We start from the raw sequence: 12,599 nt of genomic DNA, 5'->3' as shown, positions 1-12,599 counted from the left end.
ACTAAAGTGTGGACATCAGAAAAATCACCATAAAGTGTTGAGACTTTGAAAGCCATTTTATGTGTGACATATAATTTAACAAATCTTTGTGTGAAAAATTTCATGACCTTTTGAACAACGACAGCGATCTACTAAAAAATAAAAATAAAAAAAATTCACTCAAATGAGAAACATGCCAAAGAATAAAATACTATAAAAATAATATTTATTTATTTATATTTGTAAACAGTACTTATGTTGACATTTAAAAAATACATATTACAATACTATTTTTGCGTCCTATGACATTTTTTGTTGCTCCATATAGACCAAATTTTTAATCAAGAACACCCCCGCCTCCCCCAAAACCCCCCATCAATGGTGTCCGGATTAACCAATGTTACAATCTGGTCACCTTAGACTTGGGGACCCCTTCCGGGGCCTCCACGCCACGGAGATGGTACCAAAGGCCTCGGGGACCTGGATCTGGGTGTCCTCCTCCTCCTCCGGCTCCTGGCAGCACCTGCTGCAGCGGCAGCAGCAGCTCCTCACGGGGCCGGGGAGAGGGCGGCGTCCCAGGGCTGCGGGGAGCGCAGGCCCGGGGCAGGCAGCTCCAGGGCCGCAGCGCCGCGGGCAGGACGGGGGCAGCGGGCCTGCAGGAGCGGGAGCAGCAGCACCAGAAGGATGGCGAGGACCACGGGCGCCCCCACGCCCACCAGCGCCGGCCAGCCCGCCAGCGAGAGGCCGAACACGGCCAGCGGGAACAGGAGGAACAAGGTGACCAGGTAGAAGGCGGCAAACCAGCGGTGCTTGGCGGAGAGGTCGCCCCGGCCCTTGGCCAGGCGGACGGGCAGGCGGCTGAACGGGACTGGCTACCACAGAAGGATCCCCGTGATGTTGAAGAAAAAGTGGCCCAGGGCCATCTGGAGCGAGCTCTTCAAGGTCTTGCCCGGACTGGCCAGGGCGGCCAGGAGGGCGGTGGTGGTGGTGCCCAGGTTGGCCCCCAGCGTGAGCGGGGAGGCCCTCTCCACGCTGATCACCCCACACCGACCAGCGGGGTCAGGGTGGACGTGAACACCGAGCTGCTCTGCACCACGAAGGTCACGCCTGCCCCCACCAAGATGGCCAGGTAGCCGGCCAGCCAGGAGAAGGGGGAAGGGAAATCCGTGTTGATGGTCTTCTTGATGACAAGGGCCACTTGCCCCTGAAGCACAGAGGACAGGAGCTTGACGATCATGAGCAGACAGCCACAGAGCACCAGCAGGGAGGTGGCCAGCAGGAGGATGCCCACCACCACGTCCGGGAGGCTGGCATTCACGAAGAGGTGCTGGCACTGGGCGATGTCCTCCCGGCGGGTCACGTTCTCGATGGTCCAGGTGTGAAGGCCGTCTGTCCAACAGAGGCCGGGCGAGGTGCAGTTCTGGATGGAGGGGGCGGTGACGTTCATCTGGGTCACGCGGGTCAGCGTTTTGCACCAAATCTTGATCAGGCTCTTGTTCTCAGCTGCCGGGTCGTTCATGGCGATCCGGTTGATCACCTTCTTATCCAGCTGGATGATGAGCTTTGTGAGGGGTTTGGTGATAACCTTCAGCAGTTCCGGGGCTTCCTCTCCACTTTGGAAATGGAAGGACTCCACCACCAGGTGGGTCAGGGCCTCCAGGTAGTGGGTGGAGACCTCCACGGGCAGGAGCACCAGCACGGAGAGCCAGTTGAAGAAGTCGTGGACCGTGGCCCCTGCGAAAGCCCTTCTGAACACCTCCTGGTCTCCGACCTGCATGAGCGCCACGAGGGTGTTGGTGATGGAGGTCCCGATGTTGGCGCCCATGACGAAGGGGATGGCGGTCCGCACCGACAGCAGTGAGGAGGCCACCATGCTGACGAGGATGGAGGTGGAGGTGCTGGAGCTCTGCGCCAAGGCGGTCACCAGCACCCCGATCATCAGGCCCGCCAGGGGGTTGGACATGACGGAGTTGTTGCTGAAGAACGTCCCGGCCATTTTCCCGCCAACCAGCTGGAAGGCGCTGCTGAGAACATCCAGGGAGCACACGAACAGGTAGAGGAAGCCCAGGAGCAGAAGGAGCCTCCCGACCCCTTTCAGGATGGACAGAATCTTCCCTTTGGCGTCTCTCTCCGACCACTTGGTCCCCTCGGGCTGAAGCTCCGGCAGGTCCCAGAGGTCTTCAGCGTGGGTGGGCTCCTCCCTCTGGGTGGCGGTGGAGTGGTATGGCTGAAGCTCGGTCTTGGTTTCAGTGGTCCCTGCGACACCTGGCCAAACAAACAACAAAGGTCAAGGAGAAAGGTGGGGGATCAGCCCTGCGTCTCTTGGGGTGCCCCTAGGACCCACTGTCCTCCCTGTGAATTTCAGCAGAGGAGCAGCAGCGTTCTGCTCTCCTGAAGGTGCCGTGGCTTCTGCCACTCCCGCACCCACACACGTGCTCCGGACGGGTTTGCTGCTGCCACCCTGGTCTTCAGCCACTCTGGGCAGGGGTTGCCATTAGGAACCCATGTAGGGTGACGAGGAACAGGATTAACCCAGCAGTCCTGGGGCAGCCAGGAAGCCACTCACAGGCATTAGCCAAAGCAGGAGCAGTGATGTTTTATAAAGTTAGTCCGGTAGTCTGAACTAGCCACAGAACTGGTTTCTGAATCACATGCCACTGGCTTCCTCCTTGACCAGCCTGTACCCTTGAAGCACACATGCCCTCCTAAAGGGACGTAAAACCTATCCCTGTTGGGGGCAAATGCTCTTTAGTCATGTTTGCGAGCACTTACATGAAGGATAGCTGTCCGACTAGTAATCCTAGTAATTCTTAAAAAAAAAAAAAATTGATTTCTTACAGAGAGGAAGGGAGAGGGATAGAGAGCTAGAAACATTGATTCAGCTGCCTCCTGCACACTCCCTCCTGGGGATGTGCCCACAACCAAGGTACACGCCTTTGACCGGAATTGAATCTGGGACCCTTCAGTCCGCAGGCCGCGCTCTATCCACTGAGCCAAACCAAACCGCTGAGGGCATCCTGATAATTCATGCCTTTTTCTCAATGTTCCTGTTTCTTTTAAAGGATTTACTGTTTTTTATATTGGGATGATGTAAAGACCCAATTTAAATAAAAGAAAGATAGTTTTGTTTTTAATCATGAATTGCAACCCTCCTGGAAGGTTAAAGGAAACCAGCAAAGAAATTGAGTGATGGGAAAAGTAAAATACAGGAATGTAAACCTCTTTTCTTGGCGATTGTGTTAGGTAAGCAATGTAGTGACCTTTTTAACAGAGTCCTATGCAGGTTTCATCTATTAATAACTAGCTCAGGCTCTTTATAGCTTAAGCATCATGCTCATGGGATGGGGTGGCCCAGCCTTTTCTTTGTCGTCAAGCTTCTACCTAGTGCAAACTTTCCTCCGCACTCAGATGTGTGACACACAGCCAGGATGTGGGCTTTGGGTCTGTGACCCGTTTGGGTTTTAGAGCTCATGGGTGGGGACTTTCAAAGGTGGACATACTGTGTGTGTCGCTGGCTGGCGGCTGCCATTGCCGTAGGCATTGGTCCATCCATCTGTTTTATCTCTGTCTCCCTTTCTTTCTCTTTTTTTTTTTTTTTTTTTTTCCCCCTCCAGACATCTCAGAAGTGCTTGGATTCCTGTAATAAGATTATTCACAAAAAGGAAAAGAAAATCATTTAGATCCGATAGTAATAGTACTGGTTGTTAGTTTCCAGGAGGTTCTTATGCTTCCTTCACAAAGCTCTGAAATTCAGGAATTTATGATTGAGCAATTAAAAATGAGGACGGCAACAAAAACCAAACAAATGTATTGTATGAATTTTCTCTCCTATCCACAATTTCATGATTAAAATTCAGCAAACAAAAATGTTTCTTATTGGTTCTATGTTAGGTTGACTTAATTGACTTCCCAGCCGTTGTTGTGCTGCAGTTTGTACCATCAGTGTGCATGGCTGGCTTGGCTGGGTGAGGAGAGGGGCTGGTTGGCTGGTGTTCAACCTGCTGGCTAGTGAGTCCTGCTTTGAATTAATCCTTAGGGGGATATACTGATGTCTTTATCAAAATAATAAGTTTACTGTACATACACATAAAAATATACCTGCACTTCTCCCTTTATTTTTGGTGTTTCAAATCAGAACCAGAGCTTATTTTAATTGAGCCCGGTATTTGCAATTATTCTTCCAATGTAGTTTACATAAAAAAAAAAAAAAAAAAAATCATGTGGCTTTTGTTCCCCCACTTCCCCTGGAATTTTTAAAAGTTAGACAAATTTATTATTTCAGAAGTAGAATCAGTTCATTCAGTGTTGCTAATTTGGTAAATTTAATCGTGTTTTTATAGAAATGAGACTTTCTGCGTATTATGCTTTACGGGAAACATCGACTTGGTTATCTTTTTGGGGGGGGAGGGGGGAGTTTGATCATCTTTATTTTTCCCTTCCCACAACCAGTTAAAAAAAATACAATCAATACAGGTATAAGGATCCAATCTGTAGAGTGCAAAGAGGGCCGCCTCCCCATGCAGGCTTAGCTTTCGTATTTCCAGGGAGGCACGGGCAGGGCTAACAGAGGCCTGTTGAACAGCCAGCATCACAAAATACAGAGAATCTTGTTTCCCTTGACATTTGCAAATGAGAGCCCCACACAAGTCCTGCTACGATTACTATATAAATTATAAAAATGCTGTATAGGTGCACGACTATAAATACAGCATAGAAACAGCTGTTCATTAGGGAATTGGTATCTGCACGGGGGAAGGCCAGGAGAGGGCTTGGTGTGCTGTCCCGGCCTGTCATGACAGATGTGCTGTGGCATAGTTCCCCCCTCCCTGGACTCGGCTGAACTTCCTCTCCAGGAAGAGCTAAAGGTGAGGAGTGTAAAGGGCAAAGAGGTAAATACAGCTGGAGCTCTAGAAGGCACAGACAGCATGTGGGGCAAGAGGAGCACATCCCTTGGACACACACACACACACACACACACACACACACACACACACACGGATCCTGATGCCACCTGATCAAGAGGCAACAGGTGGGTCAAAGTGCATCCTGACTCCTGGAAACTCAAAAGACTCAGCAGGTAAAATGCTTGGACTAGCCAGACCTACCCAGGGGAGGGGGCCTTGGGGGGCACTGGGAAGAGAGCAAAGCCAATGCCTGTGTCCTCCAAGGCCCCTTGCCCTGAACTGGCCTGCTCTGGGGAGAGGACGCCTGGGAGGCAGCCGCTCTGGGTTGCAGCCAGACTTTGATGAAGGAGAATTTTATCACAATGAGAAAAGTGTATCTGTGGGCATTTTTGAGAAACTTCCATAAATGCTCCCCCCCCCCCCCCATGACTTCAGGAGATGGTTACGCCTGAGAATATGTCCCATTGTGTACAGGAGTGGGTGGTGGGTGGAGGGGATCCGTTATCTAGCATTCACATTCAGTTTGGGTGTAAAATTTTTCTGTCTTTTATGAACTTAAATACACGGTTGCTCAAGCTCTTAGTAAATAGCTCCATCTAAAATCTCCATGCCATTATATACATTAAAATTAAGATAATATTGCAGCCCAGCCGCTGTGGCTCAGTAGTTGAATGTCAATTTATCCACCAGGAGGTCAGGTTTCTTTGCTTGGTCAGGGCACATGCCAGGGTTTTGGGCTTCATCCCCAGTGGGGGGCATGCGGGAGGCAGCAGATTGAAGATTCTCTCTCATTATTAATGTTTCTATCTCTCTCTTCCTCTCTGAAATCAATAAAAATATATTTTAAAATGGAATTTTCCATTTTTTCCTATAATAATATTATTTATTAATCTTTGAAAATATAAAATGTATTTGTCAAGAAATTCCCCCTTTTTACGATAAATGCTGCAGAAAAACAGCAACATTCATATCTGAGTCTTTTAACAAGAAGATTGGAGACTATTTGTTCAAATCTGAACACCTAGAACCAGGACTTGCAGATCCTACCCAAAGGAAAAATCTCTTATCTGTCTCAGTCAGTGGTTTGTTTTTATCTTTGAATATTTAAGTTTCTCTCTCGTTATAGTTTGCTTCACAAAGTACTTTTTGCAGACCTTGTTTTCCTACTAAAAATCTTCCAGCATAGGCACACTATTTTTTGAACAAAATATTCTCACAAAATTTTTCACACTTCTCTCAAGTTTTATGCTCTATGAATTTTATTTTATTATTTATTTATTTATTTTATTATTATTATTATTATTTTTGGTCAATGGTAGTGGTAGAAGGTACTAGTTTTTGTGCCTTTTTAAACCCCTCACAAAGTATGTTCATAGAGTAATTTAAGAAGATTGTACAACCTCTTCTGGCTTTCCTTGATGAAGGGTTTGGTCTTTCTCATATTCCCAAAGACATTTTGATTTTACCTACAATTCTGTTTCTATCAGTTATTCCAGAATGTCATGGTCTGAGGACTCAACAAGGAAAATCGTCAATTTGGAGTCATTAATGGTAATAAAAAATGTACAATTTAATTTGCAATTAGAGAACCATAAACTAAAACAACAATGATTGATTTAAAACTAAGAAATCAGACAATACAGAGGATCTGAGGAGTGGTTCAGAGAGGTCTCTGCCTACATACAGTTATTAGGAAATTTAATGGGTACCACTGCTTTGGGAAAGGTGTTTCTATTTTCTTGTAAATTTGACCATTTTCACACCTTATTGCTCAGGAGCTTAGCCCCTAGATACACAGGGCCCACCTGAAAAAAAAGAAAAGAAAAGAAAAAATATCTGATACACATGTGGCAGGAGCTTACTAAGGGAGGAAGGGTTTAAACAGCCACATGGAAAACTCCTGTTATTAACACAAACACAAAAGATTGCTTTTGAAACAGCAATATGTCTTGAGTTGACCTTGAACATGAAATCAATGTTATGTATCTCCAAGTCTCCTGGTAAGTATATTTAATGAACAAGAGCAGAGCTTAAGTTGGGGCCAATGGAAACTGGAGGGCTAGTGAGGAAGATGAGGACCCAGTTAACTCATCACACTAAGATTTGGGAATAGTGATCCAAACAGGAAGGAGTTCATTTTTAAAGGAACTGGGCAGCAAGATGACATTCCTTTTTACTGAAAACATTTGAAGAAATGAAATTAAATCCTCATAAATGCATGGGACACCAGAAATAGGAATGAAGACACTCTATGAATGGAAGAAGAGAAAAGTGAGAGAGCAAAGAGGCTGTTTTTGACAATTCCTGATATAAACCAGTAAAGGGTTTTCCATTGACTGAACATTATCATTTTCTTTGTTACCTTCATAAAGGGGCAAATCATTGCTTGTAATAAGTATTTAAAATTTGTTTATTTACATGAACAAATTAACTTGTACTCAAAAGTCAGGCAAGGTTGAGGATCAATTGCTCTGCCGGGCAATCTGTTTGACTATTAAATGGTAGTAATCTGCAACCCAAAGATTGATGCTATATAATCACCAATGAATGACTGAGCATTGAACTGCGTAGTATCATAAATCGATTTTTAGACTACAGGTGTCATTCAAGTGTGTTTTTAATCTAAATTTAGAGCATGACTTTAATAGTGTGTGAAGAAAAGCAAAGACAAATCCTTTTTCACAGTAGCGTATTATATTTTCTTTTTATAATATGAAAAATGTTTTTACTTTATGCCTCAAAAATATGGTGTCTCTCAAAAAAACTAAAATGAATATTAAAAAGGAAATTTATTATCTTCATTCAGCTAATGCCAAGAGGAATAATACGTGTGAGAATTTTAGGAAAAGAAAACAGGGTAAACATCTTAATTTACCACTGTTTTAGCTCTCATTCAAGATTTTAAATATATTAATAAAATAATAAACTTTCAAAACTAGATTTTAAAAATGTTTATAAGTGGTAATTTTAGTAATAAAGACCTACTTAATGCTAAGTGGACCAATCATAATACATGCTATTAAAATAAACAATAGTTACATAATCACAGTAGAAAAGGTGGTTATCAGTTTTCATGATCAATAGCCAGAATAAAACAAAAAAGATAATTATAATTGCAAATCATAATGCAAATATGATTAACATACACATAATTATATACATTTTAGGGGGAGAGCAAGTAGAGTGACACAGAAAACATATAAGCATCTGTTTGTTTTCATTGTTCATATCAGTAATTCAGTCAATATTGCTTAAATTGATTATATCAGAAAATGAGGAACAAACATTTTTAGAGTCTTAAAATTTTATAGTTATAGAAGTGTCTATTAAAAGAACTGAAAATAATAGTAAAATCAAGCAGAATAAGAAGGAAAAGGAATTTAATTTAATGAGAAAATAATAAAATGAAGATTGTCATCAATGATATAAAATGTCAAAAATAATATTTATAAGCAATCTATGCAAAACTATATTAATAATACATAAGTGAGAAAAGAAGAAAGGATCTCCAGTTATACTGTTAAGCAATAAATAAGTAGATTTTGAGTAATCCTCTAAAATGTTATAATATAAATAATCTTATATAACAAAAGCCTAATATGCAAATTGATAGAATGAAAGAATGACCGGTTGCTATGATGCGCACTGACCACCAGGGGGCAAAAGCAGGAGCTGCTCCCTGGTGGTCAGTGTGCTCCCACAGGGGGAGCACTGCTCAGCCAGAAGCTGGGTTCACAGCTGGTGAGTGCAGCAGCAGTGGTGGGAGCTTTCCTGGCTCTGCTGCAGGCAGGCAGTAAGGATAGAGGGGTCCAGACTGTGAGAGAGATGTCAGGGGGATCAGACCTATGCTGGCAGGTGAACATGCCTCGAGGGGTCCTAGACTGTGAGAGGGTGCAGGCTGGGCTGAGGGCCTCCCTGTCCAGTGCATGAATCTTGTGCACTGGGCCTCTAATATTAGAAATAAATTAAAAACATAATTTTGGTAGAACTTCCTTTGCTAGTAAAAGTGAAGTAGAAAAGGCCAAATATATTTTCCTAACTGAAACAATTAAAAACATGAGCAAAGTATAGGTAGAATGATTTTCATACATTGTATATTAGGCAGTTCAAGACTGTGATACCCGCTGGGACCGGTTTGGCTCAGTGGTAGAGCGTCGGCCTGCGGATTGAAAGGTCCTGGGTTCGATTCCAATCAAGGGCATGGTCAAGGGCATGTACCTTGGTTGAGGGCACATCCCCAGTGGGGGGTGTGCAGGAGGCAGCTGATCGATGATTCTCTCTCATTGATGTTTCTAGCTCTCTATCCTTCTCTCTTTCTCTCTGTGAAAAATCAATAAAATATATTTAAAAAAAAAAAAGACTATGATACCCAAGAAAAGGAAACACAGAAATGAGTTGTAAGATTGACACAGCTCTGAGAAGAGTAAAGCTGCTCTCCTGCTAATTTAGGAGGGAAAATCTGGAATCCCTCTGAGTTGAAATCTGGGATTGAGAGTCTGGAAGAACCAAGGTAATTAGTTTGTAGAACATATTACCATAGAGGACAGATCTATCCAGAGGAGGAACTAGGACATATATAACTCATATATATATGAATTCTCTATTTATTTAATTATTTATCAGATTTCTGAACATAAAAATGTATTTTACAAGATGAAAAATACATAGACGTGCTAAACCAAACATTAAACAGTACAGAAGAAAAGACTTATAACCTGGATGCATAATAGTAAAAACTATTCAAAATTAAATGCAAGATCAAAATAGACCCAGAAACATAGAAGCTTGGGGATTGCTGTCTTCTGCTGGACCCCCCTGGGGATTGAGCCTGAAACCCAGGCAGGTGCCCTGACTGAGAATCAAACCATAGCCCCCTGGTTTACAGGTCGATGCTCAACCACTGAGGCACGCCTGCTGAGTTTGTCAACATTTTTAAAGACAGTATTGTGTTTTAGTTTCCCAACACGTCTACAAAATATCTATGTGTGTCTTGTGCTTCCGGTGAGAAGAAGAGAAAGCCAAGTATTCTTGAGATGAAACTCAAGTAACTGCCAAACTGTAGGCTAATATAAGTGTTCTGAGCACATTTAAGATAGTGGATCTAAACAATACAGTAATCTCAAACTCCAATTCCCAGGATCTATTGACATGATAAGGGGAAAGGTGCTAAGCAGTTGTTTAAAGAAGAGTATAAGAGTATTCCAATGAGAAAGGTGTTATAAGTCATTTTTGTTACTCTCCACTATTGAACAAATGTTTCATATTTGATGTGGAACAGGTCTTCACAATTAGAGTATTAATTCTCTTTCATAAATGCATCCATTTGCATGCGTTTGCCATTAAAATTAGTTTTCATAAGAGGAACAGAATAATTTGGTACTATCAATATAAAGAGGAAAAATAAAATATGATGTTGAGAGAAGTATAGTTAAAACATTGACTCTTTCTCCTGATCCCAAGTTAGCAGTGGAATCAACTACCTCAGTTGGGGTAGTTGGGGAGGGGGAGAAAGCTGATAAATGCATAATGGATAGATTTTGAAGTCAAGAAAAGCTTAAAAGAAAAAAAAAATTAGAATATTCTGGGTCAAAGATTTAGGACATTCCCCAAAGATGATTAAATTTTGCCAAATTACAAAGCGAATAGAACTCACTAATGGGGTGTTATACTAATTAGTAACCTGCAGTTCATTTCACTAATGGAGTACTATATTAATTGGTGACTGCAAAAAGAGAGGAAATAATGAATGTTTCTCAGTGAATAGCAAAGCCTGGTTTTGAGAACACCACATAATCAATGTATTCCTATTACAAAAGAAATGGTTCTGAAAAACTGATCTTGGCCTAATTTATCTGGACCCAGATAGCATAAGAAGTCAAACCTAAATTTGAGGCTTTTTTTTCTGTAGTATCTGCTTACCTAGATGCTCTTTAGTAGTCCCTGGAATTAGGATATATGGACAATCCCTCCTTAGAACTCTGTGGTCAGAAATACAGGAAATATTGTGTTTGTATCCAGTCATGTTTCCTTATACTCAGGCTTAACTCACCAGTAACAAAATGTCATACTAGTTGCTTATTTGCTTGGAGAAATAAAGAATGCATATCACATTCTTATATACCTTTAATGCCACCATAAATAACGTCACTGACATTTAAACTTGTTCCTTGGAATTTGAAAAGGAAAAAAGAAAAAAGAAAAGGAACAAAGAATATAATCTTACCTACCATTGCTTTCCTTTTGTGGATAGAGGTACAGGAAGTGAGGGGAGGCACTGAAAAAGTTATATGGAAAAACCCTAGGAATTTGACCAGTAGTAGGGGCTAAATTAAACTAGTTCTAGAGACCTTAGCAAAGAGAATGTTTAATCATACCTCACTGTTTAGAATTTAGAGATTTTGATAAATAATTCAAAGTGATTTTTGAAAAGAGATAATGCAATAGAAAACACTGTCTATGAACAAGCTGGTTTTTATTACTTAAGATATCTATCATCACCGGAACCGGTTTGGGTCAGTGGATAGAACGTTGGTCTGCGGACTGAAGGGTCCCAGGTTCAATTCTGGTCAAGGGCATGTACATTGGTTGAGGGCACATCCCCGGCAGAGGGTGTGCAGGAGGCAGCTGTTCGATGTTTTTCTCTCATTGACATTTCTTGCTCTCTATCCCTCTTCCTTCCTCTGTGTGGAAAAATCAATAAAACATATTTTTAAAAAATATATCATTTTTATATCAGGAATTCTTCTGTAGATATTGATGTATTTATTCAATATTTAATTATTTTCCTTATGTCAAAGAAACTGCAGAGAAACTAATTTATATGTGAGCTTGTGTGTGAATAGTTATATAAACAGACACATATATATATTACATTCTACCTATCTAGTTCTAAAAACACAACATGATTTTAAAGGATATAATTGCACATTCTTTAATATGCAACATTTACTTCAAGGGCATGTTATTGTATGCATGCTTTACTATTTACTGGTATAACTAAAAATATACAATAAAACAATGTACTTTCTTTACACAGTGACACCACAGAACAAAATATCAAAGTGCTAGGGAAATCGTACCTTTGTAAGATAAAATAGTTTGAAGTTAAAAGTTTTAATGCTGTACATTGAGCAGAAATTCTGTTTCAAATCTTCTCTTCCAAAATTATCCTATTTCCTAGGATAACTGGCACAGCAAAGCAAGTAAAATCTGACAAGCTCCAAGCCTCTGAACTAAATTACTAATCATTAGAATCTAAAGTAAAAAAAGGGGCAGAAAAAATTATAAATGAAGCATAACCATGTGTAGACCATATTTCAAGTGTGAACTGACATTTCCAAGAATTACTATTCAGGCAGAAAGAAAGGAATGCATAGCGGTGTGGGATGCCATAGAATTGTGTCTACCTGCTTGTAATTGTCTAAGAATCCTGTTACATTCCATTTCTCACTTATTTTTTAGAAACCAACTTGGAAAGATGTCCTTTGGCTTCCAAAATGGAGCAATTTCTATAGCTACTAAAATTCTGCATTAAAAATCAAAACAATCTTCTTGTCAGAAAGAGAACAAATACGTGACCTCTAAACAACACAGCTTATTTTAGAGACAGCTGGAATGAGCTCGCAGTGATTCTTTCACATTCACTGGAGAAAAGCCTGCTTATTTGCTAGACTTCATTTTCATCCCCAAATGATTCAAGTTTAAAGTTTTCAAGTG

The 12,599-nt window shown here is 41.7% G+C and overlaps 1 pseudogene; it reads right to left on the bottom strand.

Annotated features, from left to right (window-relative positions):
* Positions 1-379: 379 nt before the first annotated feature.
* Positions 380-10,905, bottom strand: LOC118729682 (annotated as a pseudogene).
* Between the last annotated feature and the right edge of the window lie 1,694 nt (positions 10,906-12,599).

Source organism: Pipistrellus kuhlii, unplaced genomic scaffold (assembly GCF_014108245.1).
Source record: "Pipistrellus kuhlii isolate mPipKuh1 unplaced genomic scaffold, mPipKuh1.p scaffold_m20_p_3, whole genome shotgun sequence".
Classification (NCBI taxonomy): domain Eukaryota; kingdom Metazoa; phylum Chordata; class Mammalia; order Chiroptera; family Vespertilionidae; genus Pipistrellus; species Pipistrellus kuhlii.
The sequence above is the reverse complement of the archived record's forward strand: the minus strand, read 5'-3'. Positions and strand labels throughout refer to the sequence as shown.